The sequence below is a fragment of the Gopherus evgoodei genome, chromosome 2, assembly GCF_007399415.2.
Source record: "Gopherus evgoodei ecotype Sinaloan lineage chromosome 2, rGopEvg1_v1.p, whole genome shotgun sequence".
NCBI lineage: Eukaryota > Metazoa > Chordata > Testudines > Testudinidae > Gopherus > Gopherus evgoodei.
This window is the reverse complement of record NC_044323.1, coordinates 88,203,965-88,216,138: the sequence shown is the minus strand read 5'-3', so window position 1 is coordinate 88,216,138 and position 12,174 is coordinate 88,203,965.

The following is a 12,174-nucleotide window of genomic DNA, read 5'->3' as shown; positions in this document are numbered from 1 at the left end:
AGCAGTTGGGTCTGCTCAGAAAAGGATGGTGCCAATCCAGAAGAGGCGACTGAGCCAGTTTGTGAGAGTTTACATACCTTCTGGGAGGGGGAAAAGAAGCTAGTGCAATCAGTGGGATAAGAAAGGCTACGGGGACTAGAGAGATTGTAGGAGATTCCCAGAGTGCTTTCTGTATTGCTGCAAACAGGCTACCAACATCAGCTACAGAACAGCGTGCAACACCTGGAACAACAAATAAGGACAAAATCATGACTGTGAGAGTATTTTTTTTCCATTTACACCAGTGGTTGAACTTATGCTACTTGTCTAACAAGGTGACAGCAGGTTAGGTGCAGAACTGATCATCGATGGATGGGTTCCTCATATTGCTGGGAAACTACATCAACCACAATCCGAGTGCTGTATATACTCAGAGAATCCAAGGTAAGTAGTAACATGGCTCAGATGAAAGGGAGACTTCCTCATCACCAAACCACAGTGTGCCAAGGCAAGTAAGTACAACTTTAGGTGAAGGAGATCAGCAGTACCAGCAGAACCACGAACACACCATCAGCTGTAAATAGGAGGCCAAGACTCACAAAAATCAAAAGCAACCAACCTCTACAACCACCCTTTTACTGAACTAGCTTGTGCAAAGATGCAGGCACTTGACCCACTGCCATATTTGCGGGGTTCCAGCAGCTAATGGCTGCTACTACTCTGTGGTGGCTAGTGTTGACCAATCCTTTAAAGAAAACAAGCTGCGTCAGATCTTTGCTGAGCAACAAAGGCTGAAGTACAACTTTGCCCTTGAGAGCTGCACAGCTCTCCCAGCTGGGGATGCCAAACTGAGCAAGGACAAGTGATCAAATGCAACGATTACACAAAAGCCTTCATGCCAAGAAAGGCTCCCTGGAGAAGTCCTCAGCCCTAACATTTCCTATGAATGTCTGGTTATTCTGACCAATTGAAGCTCCCCAGCATACTCTAGTAGGGAAGACGGGAAGGAAACAGGGGGAAAAAACAATAGAGGCAGGCAGTTCTTATTTTTAAAATCCTGTTCCTTCTAGCACTTGTGGTGTGAGTAGGTGCCTGCCCAACTCTGAGCATGCTATAAGGGAAAGTGGGCTTGCAGAAATATTTCACTGAGTTTTATATACTAATTTCCTGAAATATGAGGGAGGAAGCTGCCCTTTCTGTTCTAGCATTGTCAGTTGGTACAGAGTCTCACTTTTCTGTTATGTTCTCATGAGTTGGCAGGCCGTTGGAAATATAATGAGGCTTTGTGCATGCACCTCCTGGTGTGATGTTTTAAAACTTCATTTCTAACAACTTATTCCTCAGATGCTCTCCTGAATTTCTTGAGGCATAAGGACCAGTTGACTATGCAAATGAAAGAAGAGAATGTAGGAAATGAGTTAGACACAGAGGGAGTTTGCTGGCAAATACCATTGCTTCCTGAGGGCATAATGGTAAGAGACATCTGCTACTGCCAGCCCAGCAGCAGTAGCTGATGGGGGTAGCTCTGCTCTGTTGAAAATCTTTAATCTGATGAATAACTAGAGACTGCCTATATTTTTGGGGGCAAGACCCTTAAACTAAGGTCTTTGGCTCTTGTGCTGCTGCTGCACATTGTTATCAACCAGAGACACAGATGATATCAGATGATTTTATGGAGATTTACAAGATTTTTAGCAGAATATATGACTACATTTGTATCTCTTGCAATTTCTCATTGCAATATGATGAATGGCAGGACTAGCCATTATGCACCTAGTTGTGATATGATAGAAAAGACACAAAATCAATTGTGAATGGACAGGGATCGCATCTCCTGTATCTTCTTAAGATATCAGTGAAATATGCTGACCATTTTACCACAATGCATTCATTTAATTATCTGGTTTAAATGTTTGGATTACACATATGAACTACCTGCATTACTATAATGTAATTTATTCTGCAAATATTTCATTAATATGATAGATATAATGAATGGGTTTTTTTTAATTATGGAGTGATTCTGTCAGTAATTGTCATGGCAATAGTAACTGAGATACATTTATTATGTGATTCACAGTACATGGTTGCAGAGTATTGTAAATGATGTGCATTAGTAAATATTTTAGGACTTTGTGCCTTTTAAATTGTTTGGAAATACTTCTTGTCACCAGTAAAGACTGGCATTTTTTCTTTATCTTCCAGAAGATTTTGTCACTTGAAAAACTGGATGGGGCTTAGAGTAGCACTTTGCAGGGGAAAAAAGCCAAAAAAAATACTTATTGGTAGCATTAAAGAAAATGCTTTGTGTTTTTCAGTTCTGAACAGAATGACTGTCTAGAGTGCCGCATGGTATGATCAACACACAACGATGAAATAAAAAGACCTTCCACAGGGGAACATCTTCAATTTAAACAAAACCCCCCTCTCAATATTAAATTATATATAAATATACAGTAATAAAAAATAGGCAATTTAGCAACTTTACCAGATGGTTATGAACATGCACAGTTCTTTCAAGTACACCCAAAGAAAATGTAAGTGACAAGGAAAAGTTGGAGAGAACATATTTTTCTGAAAGCTCTGCTCAGTGCACACAAGGAATTGCCATAAATATAAGGGAAAGTTCTGTGTACTCATCAACAGAATGATAGATCCTTAGGGCAAAATCCTGCCTTCATTTACAGTGATACAGTGCCTTTTAAACTCAGTGGAATTACAGAGGTATGGATGAGAATAGAATTTGTCATTAAAGATAGGCAAAGTTCACTTGTGTCATTGAAATACTTCCCATTTATACTTGATAATAATAATAAACACAAAGTATCTGTCTTCCCTGCAATCAAAGATGTGATTGAGTACATATAGACTGACCTGAGCTAGCTTTGATGTAGCTAGTTCGAACAACAATAGCGGTGAAGCTGTGGCAGCAGAGGGTGTATGAGCCTGGATAGCAAAGCAAAGCATCTTACAAAAGTGAGTTAACATCGTTACTCCTCTTCTACACATGAAGAAACTAAGGCATGGTGAGATGTAGTGATTGCCCAAGGTCAGACACTGAGTGTTTAGTGATCTTTCACCTGAACACAGTCCAATCCTCATCTCTTCACTCAGAATCTGATATCCTACCCATCTGACCACCTTGCCTTCCCAAATTGCCTGCCTTTCCCTGTGGTTCCTTGGCCCACTGGCATGCCAGTCCAATTACATATTCCAGACATATCTTCCAACATATCAATGTGATAAAGATAATTGTTTCATTTATATAATTTCTAATTCAGGAGATATGGATCCAATATAATTTCAAAAGGAAGACATTTCAGAGAACGGGCTGCTATTGCTGTTGTGGCTTATGTAACTCAGCACTTACAGTACAGCAGTATATATAGAGGTGGATCCTCAAACACAATTTCATCTCTGTTCCTTACCAATATCCCCCACCTCTCTGCCTGCAGCATTACTGTTGTCCTTGATAGGGTTATATCTTCCTCTCACATCTTCAGTTCTGCTTGTGTGTGTCACTGCCTTCAATCCAATTCTGGGGGATTCTTTATTCATGCCCTTATTTCCATGTACCTGGATTAGTTCAAATCTCTTCTCCCTATGGCCTCCCCAAGATCCAGCTCTCCATTTTTCCTATACAAAAAGCTCAACTTTATCTCCTCCTATAACTAACTTCTCTTTCATTTCATGAACCAGTTCAAAATTGCCTCATCTGTTTCCACCTGGATCTCCAACACAATCTGCATATTGCATACCAATCTCAGCAATGTTAGTGCAAGAGCCCTCTCCTCTCCAGTCTGCCATCTGAGACATCCTTCCTGACCCCTCCACTCCCTCGGCAGAGAAAGCACCTATCCTCTCGTACTTCTCTCTCTCAATTTCATTTTCCTCTTATTACTTATTGAGGTAATAGTATAATTTAACTCTAACTATTTTAGGATTCAGATCACCTGAAAGTTGCTGTGCAAAACGAAGTTGTATTTTATTGTATTGCATTGATTCCCCATTGTTCTGTAATATCTAGGAAAGATTAGATGAAATTAAGGACAGAGCAAAAGCATTTGAATTTTCCTGTCTGCTTGATCTAAGGCAGTTTCTTGCCCAAATTTTCTAAGATTTGTCCATGCCACTCTATTTAAACAAATGAAGTTACACAGCTCAAACCTTGGGATTAAAGTTATCTCACTGAGATTTTTTGTGTACATAAACAGCAGTGGTTTCATCTGTGCAGTTAGCAACCTCTCCAAAGTTGCCCTGATCTGCTGTGCAATTTTGCACGCAGCAGCAAACCAATTTGTCCAAATGTGAAGCCACTCTGCATCAGAGAGAAAGGGAGCTGGAGAATTTATGCTTGTGATGTGGAGAGACTGTCTAAGCCATCTTGTTGTGATTGGTCCAGTTCTGCTTCCTCTTGAAGACAACTATAATAGTCATATTCATTTAAATGGCAGAAAACTTGAGCCTAGTGTTGTGCTGTGCCATGGGTTTCCTCTGTAAATGTTATGGGCTAGACTTATTCATTTGGCTTCTGCCTGTGGAATCTGTGCTCAGAGCCGTTGGCGGCAGAAGTCCACAAGGAGTGCAATTGGGCAGGGCAAACTGCCCACAGCCCCCACTCCAGAGGAGAACCAGGAGCCAGCTGTCACAGCTCTCCAAGTAGGCAGGGCCAACCAGGGAGGGAATGGGGGTCAGGCTGGCTGGGAGATATGCTGATTTGGCACTTTGCCCAGACAGCCTCCCCTGGCAGGGTTTGAACAGAACCTTGGCTGGTTTTTAAAGTTACCCACCCCTAGCAGAACCTCTGGGGAAGGGTGGTGACAATGCTGCTGCTTGCTGTCCTTAAGAGTGAATCCCTTCTCTAGTTCAGTGGCTACCCCAGGCACAGAGAGATGTGCTTTAAATACCTTGCCCTAGTAGGAGTGTGTCCAGCCCAATGCGTTTATTTTATATAAGCCAGTTGTCATGACAGAAGCAGGAAAAGAACACAAGAAACTCTTTTCCTAGTGAAAGAAAGGCACATAGGAAACATTCACCGAAATGTAATAATAATAATAATAAAATAGCTCAGCATGCAAAAAGCTGGAGACAACTGGAATATATTCCACTGCATTTTCCCAGAGCTAGAAAGAAAGTAACTAGTTCATAAATTCCATCAGGAGCTTGGGGATTTTTGATGTAATGAGTTTTACAGTTTCAGAGGAGACTGCTTTGCTAATAATTATGTAACAGTAATTAAATCTGAAAAAGGCTGTACTCTAACTATGTTGATTTATTGCAGCTCCAACAAAGTACTCCTAGAGCGTGCACTGGAGTGTGCTGCCTCCTCCCTCCAGTTTTCTTTAAATTCTCACAGAGCACTGGGTCACAGATGGTCTGAGATGCGATATTTTCCCTATTAAATTCCTAATAATCTTTTTCTGAGGCTGAGTCATGGAAGCCTAGGGATTTCTCATTTTAATTAGAAGGTTTAAGGAGCTAACTCTGTTTGAAATTTTCTCCTAGGAGATATGGGTGCAGGTGATCCCATTCAGAAGAATGACACAATATCAAGGCCAACATCTCATTTCCATATTAGATTGCAGCTATTTTGGCATAACTCCTGATCTGGATGCTGATAATGCGCTGCCTGAGCTGGAGGCATGAACTTTCACCATTCAAAAACGAGATTATTTTAGGATTACATTTTAAGACGTTTTTGGCTCTATATGGATGTTACCCACCCCACCCCCACACTCCACTCTGTCACCCGGCATAGACAACAGTCATTTAGAAATGTAAATTATTTATTAATCTGATTGAAACCCAAGTGTACATCATTCTGAAAGCATTATGGTTAAGGATGCTCGTATGAAGAGATTTACCATATTGTCCAAAGGACTAGAACTCACGACACTTAATACGTTAATGTTTCTAATGGATTTCACCTGTAAATATTCTACATCATATAAGCAGAAAATTTACCACGCGAGATATTTTATATATTGCCTCAGTATTTGCACTGCACTGAAATCAGTATCTCTCCCTGCAATCCAAAGGAGGTTATTCTTAGGCACTCATAGCTGAGTTTGATCATTTGTATGAATGCCTGTTGTTTAAGAGTTAGTCTGCTGTACTGTTCACATGTCCCTTGATAATCTATTGTAAAAAAAAATGCTTCTTAGAAGACAGCTGTTCAAGTTTCATCAACCTACACTGTACAGCCAATTCTTTTGCTTTAGGAAAATAATGAGCAGCATTTATCCTTTCAGTGTAGCATGCAGTTGTCAAGAAGTCGGACCAGACCTTAGCTACCCTTTTTTTAATACCACGTAGCTTCGCACATTCTACAGAATGGTTTCGAATCCATCAGCAAGAGCATTTTATGAAAATAAAAATTGCCAGCAGACCCATGTTGCAAAATGTTCACTATGTGAAAAATTAGATTTCATTGAAGTAGCTCTGGAGTATATGGACTTAATTGCAAACATAAAAAATAATTTTGTCCACATCAGTATACAGCTATCTAAATCGTCTTACATACATCAATGTAGATTCTAACTGGATGTGTTTAGAGTCAGTTTTTAGAATACATTTTAAAGGAAGGTTAGGGGGTTTGAACAGTTTTTTTTTGTACATATAAAATTCTGTGTGTAATTATCAATATAAATTGTTTGAGAGGTTTAGATTTTTTTTCTACACAAATCAGCTTGCTTGTCTATGGAATTTTATGTTCCCAGGGCACTGAAATAATTTGGGGCTTAATTTAGTTTAGTGGCAGGTATTTCTCTCTCACACCACAGAAACAAGAAATGCAAGAAGGTAGAATAAAGAAGTTGCAATATTTTCCAAAACCTAAAGGCACAGGGCCAGATCCTGCCTCCTTACTTTCATGCAATAATACCTTACTCTGCAAATACCCTGTAGAAATCAAATAGGACTACTCACGAGGTAAGGTGCTACCCCACATGAGCAAGAGTGGCAGACTCTGTCCCATTAGTGAAGTTTTAGAGAGGCCAAACCTTGTCTGGGGTGTAAAGTGAGGCAAGAATTTGGCCAAAACTATTGGAAAAAACAAAAAAAGGGGGGTCAGTTTTACATGCAAAATGCCCAAGTATTGTATACAAATGAGCAAATGTAGCAAAAACTATAAGAATAAATATTCTTCTGAAAGCGTGTGGGCCAAGCTGATGTTTCTAGAATTTGCCAGCTTTGGCCATATGCTTAGTGATTCCTTTTGTTAAGCCTAGGAAGGAGGTGGCTAGAGATAGTATGCTTTGCCAAACTAGTAACGCATGAGCAGGTTGGCTTCTGTGATGTATGTTTATAATACAGTTTCTTGTAATAAGAAGGGAAAGTACACCCAGCGCTGTAATTGTGTGGAGAATCCAATCGTGTTAATTTCCAAAAATCTGATGTAGAAAAAAAGGAGTAATGCTTTTCATGCCCCATGCACATAATGGTTGGGATATAAAATGAATTCCACAGTGGAGGGCCGGCACAGAGTTCAGGGTATGTCCTTCCGTGGGCAATTTCTTTGACATTGTTATGCTTTTGGCTCTGCTCTGACAGTCCAGACAACAAAGTTAAGAACATCTGGAGGGAGAGAGAGAGATTTAAAACAGCCTACAGAGTAAGAGTTAAGAATGGTGGATGTGAAACCAGGTTCTATAATGAGTTCAAGGAAAAATGTCTTCGAGTTCTGATTAATGGGCAGGGACACCTAAAGCTGCTTTGCCTGTCTCAGCAGTACATGACTGGTACAGCAGGGTAATGTCTAATAACTAATCTTTGACACAAGAATTAAGTCATTTTGCAAGAAAGCAGGTCATTAGAAGCAAAATTGAATTATAAGTAATACTATCTCTATGGAGGATTGTAAATTAATTGGTTTTTAACAATAACATTACTGTATTTTATTAAAGCAGTGTAAGAATTCAGTGAAGAAAAGAATGTAGCAGATAAACAGGGCAGGTGTTGATGATGCAAATGAAATAGATGACAGATGGTTAGTAGCACGATCACTCACTGTGTGTGTATAATGGATAGAGGTAATCAAATTCCTTTGTGAATTGGTGACTTTCTTTACATCAAGAACTTTAACTGTGGCATGCTTACACAGACTCTATTAAAAATTAATTCCACTCTATGCCATTATGGGAAGGTGCAGGCCACAGTCTTATTTACATAATGCCACACACAAAATGGACTATTACAAATAACACTGCACTAGTCGAAATGCATACATTTAAAAAGTCGTTGCAATACTAAGAAGAATCCTCTCCATTGAAACAGACTGCTCTAACTGAAAGCTACAAAACACCCTAAGCCACACATGACCTAAAGGCTACCACTTGGCACTAAAAAAACAAAAAACTATTTTGATCTAAGCCCCTGCGAGAAGATCAGTTCTGGCCCTCCACCCCAGGTGAAGGTATCTTCTCCATACAGGAAGCACCAAATATGTAATATGTAGGGAGTAGGGAAGAAGTGTGGCACAGCGGAGCGCCTCCACAGCAACCCTTCAATGTCATTTGTTTCATTAATGGCCTTAAATCAGTGGGTGAATTTAAAGCTTCCTGGCAAAAATCTTAATCTGCGCTGAGGCCAGGGCTGGCTCCACGTCAAGGAGCTGGAGGATCTAGCTCTCTGCTGTAGCCAATGCTTTCCATTTATTGTTCATTTATTGTGTGATGTTATGATTAACTAACATGTTATGTCATATATAATCACTGTATGCTAAACAGAGTTAAATTGTTGGATTATAGAAGTATAAGATTGATTAGTAGTTAGAAGGGATAATTATGTATTGGGTATGTAAGTTAGTAGGGTGAAACACAAGACCCACACCTGAGGCCTGTAAGATTTTAGCTTAGTCATCCTAGGCCATAGCCTTAAGAAATGCTTGACATAAGTATGTGACGAAAGAATGACTCTATGCCACAAGATTATGAGAAAAGATATGCCAATGGGTGATGCTGATAAAAATTAATACTAAGTAATTTTTTGCTTACAAGATACCCTGTAGTCACATTTTTTTAACACATGCCCTAACTGCAGGGTGCACTATGTGCGTAAATGCTAACAGCTATACTCAAAATCACATTATAAAAAGAGGGTCCCCAGATTAGGAAAATTGAGCTCCCTATGGGAAACTCCAGCAGGAACCTTCCCTCTACTGATGATCAATTGGCAAGGAAGCCACCAGACCTTAAGGATATCCTTAAAGATGTGAGTATAACTATATTTGTTACTTGTGCTTAGGTCTTTATAGAATTTCTATATGCTTGGGTAATCATACATTTAACAAAATTTGTAAAACAGACTAGATCTTGTACTTGTGAAATGTATGTGTGGTCACTATCCTTGGTCTTCATTTGTTCCTAGAAACTCTAAATCTGAAACAAGTAGCAGAAGTGACTTTCACTCTGTTGAGCTTGAAACTGTAGCCACCAGAGCTGAACCACATTACAAAATTCACTTTAAAATAAAATAAAAGGCTACACTGGTCTCTGATGTTCCTGTCCTGAGCATAAATAGCTGCAGTCCATCTCACCCATGTTCACGAACAGCTCTGCTATATTACCATTTTCACCCAAGTGATTAAGTACTATGGTGATGGGTGTAATTTTGTACATATATGGCTGGTCTGCGGAATAGAAGTGATTTTGATTCAAAGTACACAGCTTACAAAATCTAAACTCTATTTGGTGATTTACTGAAAACAAGCAATGTCTGTCCTGGGCAATGCACTAACTATCTCATAATTTGAACACCAGTCCTAAAGTGTATATTATATTAAGTGTATGTGTCCACAGAGCTTTGAACAGGTGCATGTTAAAATAAATCAGAACAAGGCAACCAATAGTGCTGGAAGACTATTATTGTGAATCTGCAGAGTTCTATATTATGAAAGCTGACAGCCCTTATTTTTGGCTATTGCTGTTAGTATAACCCTATTATCGCTTTAACCTACAGGTTGTCAAGGGATGTGTCTTTTCCCCACTTCTGCACAGAATGAACTTATTTAATCTCCATCTCCTCTGTGACAGACTGCTTTAAATCTAACACAACAGACAGTGCAACTGTTGAGCCCTAAAAAGGAAGTCACCACCATACAAAAGAAGCTGGGATATTTGCCTTTGTCTGTAAGGGAAGCAATTACAAAAGCAAAATAAAATTAAACACAGGCATTTGCTGTCATGCTGAGTATCCACAATTCCAGAGTGGTCTGTGGTAAGAGTGACTAAACCTGGATGTGTAAAGAAAGTTCAGTGATGGACTTTACATTCTTGAACCAAAAGGCCTTTGACATCAGATAAGAAAACACATAATAACTGTAAAAGTGTGGGCAGTCCCTATACGGGTGCCCCACCTTAATTTCCCCTAGCCCAGCAACAACAGATTTCAATTTAACAGCCTAGGGGCAAAAAGAAGCCAACACATTAACAAAACACCAGCTCCTTTTAACCACATTTCAGGCCAAGAATCTTTACAACAAACTGGCCATCAGGACCCAGGGCACCCAATGTTATAATCCACACCCAAGTTTCTGGGTCAGGTTAGGCCGGTCTCCTAGTGCCTGAGAGAGCAACTACCACCTACCGCAGCCTGCTCAGCTTCTTCCCACTCCCTTCTCTCCTTGCTCCACTTCCTGTTCATGTGGCTGAGCCCCACCAGGCAGGTCAGGGCCTCCTTGGTTATCCTCACACTTTAGGCTCCAGCCTATTCCTTAAAGGAGTAGTACCCTTTTTTCCCCCCATACTCTCTTTCACATAACATACATCTTGCAGTATATCAAGAACACAGGAATCATGTTCTTGATTCTTTCGTTGGACTGGACTCTGGTGTTTGGTTAGCACCTACAGCCGATACACACACCACCTTGCTGCAGCATTAGAACATGCATGGACCAGAGATTGTTACTGTACATGAGTCTATGAGTCTATGACAAAAGACTGTGACTGTATATGAACTCCCTGGCTATTTCACTTTATTCATGCTGTATTTTCTGTTTTATGAAGCTTTAATATTATGAGCAATTATTCTGGTTGATTCATTTCAGTATTTATGACTGACACCTGCAAACAATTTAACAGAGTTATTATGGAATTCTATTATTTATCCTGTGGGAAGTACTTATTTCATTGAGGAGGGAATATGCGGTGATGTTAGCTATTTTAGGCATTAGCTAGCAGTAGGAACACACTTAGGTAGTGTTATAATAATGTGATTGTTTGTGGCACAATCTTTGCTGGTTAGAAGTTCTTGGAATAAAGCAGACTTTGTGTGTGATTCTATCCTGAAAACGAATTATATAATAATGGTACTATTTGATCATCAGCTCTTCTCCCTTTATTTCAATTACAGCTGCAAACTTTCTTGACAAAATTAAGCCTTTAATTTTTTTCATTCCTGTTAATATGCAGAGCCAACACACTAAGGAATGAGCTGGGTTCAAAGTCCACCAGCAGTAGAAATGTTTACTAATGTTTACCACCCAGCTGGTGAGTTAAACCTGATAGAAGGCAGTGAGATGGTAATAGGCTTTAGTCACCACACAGTAAGGCTAGCTTTGTATCAACCTAAAGGTGAAAGATTCCATTATGAACCCACTCAGGCATTTATTCCCTTGGCATGGGTCATTCTGAAAAAGAGATACAAGGAAAGAATGCTCACCTTCTAGATGGGACCCTGGTGAGACACAATGCATACATTTTAGGCCTAGAAACTTTGAGAGTGTACCTTAAATGTTTCCAGTCCCACATCCATTTGAGAGTATCACAGAATACTTGCACTGACTAACACCCATAGCTACAGTTCATTCTTACATGGCACTACACTTGTGAATGGTTCCCGTGGATTTGTGAATGCTTCATTATCAGGTTTTTGCACTCTTATCTTTCACTCGCCACTTTGGAGGGGAAAATGTACTTCACAGTGTTAAAGTAAATTAAGAAACAAAGTCAAGTGAACACCGCCTATGAAACATTCATAATATTCCATTTGGATTGTGAGAAACAATCTTTTGGAGGAATGGTAGGAATACAAGTTAAACCCCAAGTTCCTCTCGGAGTGACAATCTACTCTGAGGCCACACTTTGTGGAAAGATTAAGGGAGGTTGGATTTACAGAGGAAAAACTTCCTTTACAGTCTGATAGTCCCTTTAATAGTCAAATGGACTGTAGGATCCCAATATCAAAGAGAAAATAGAG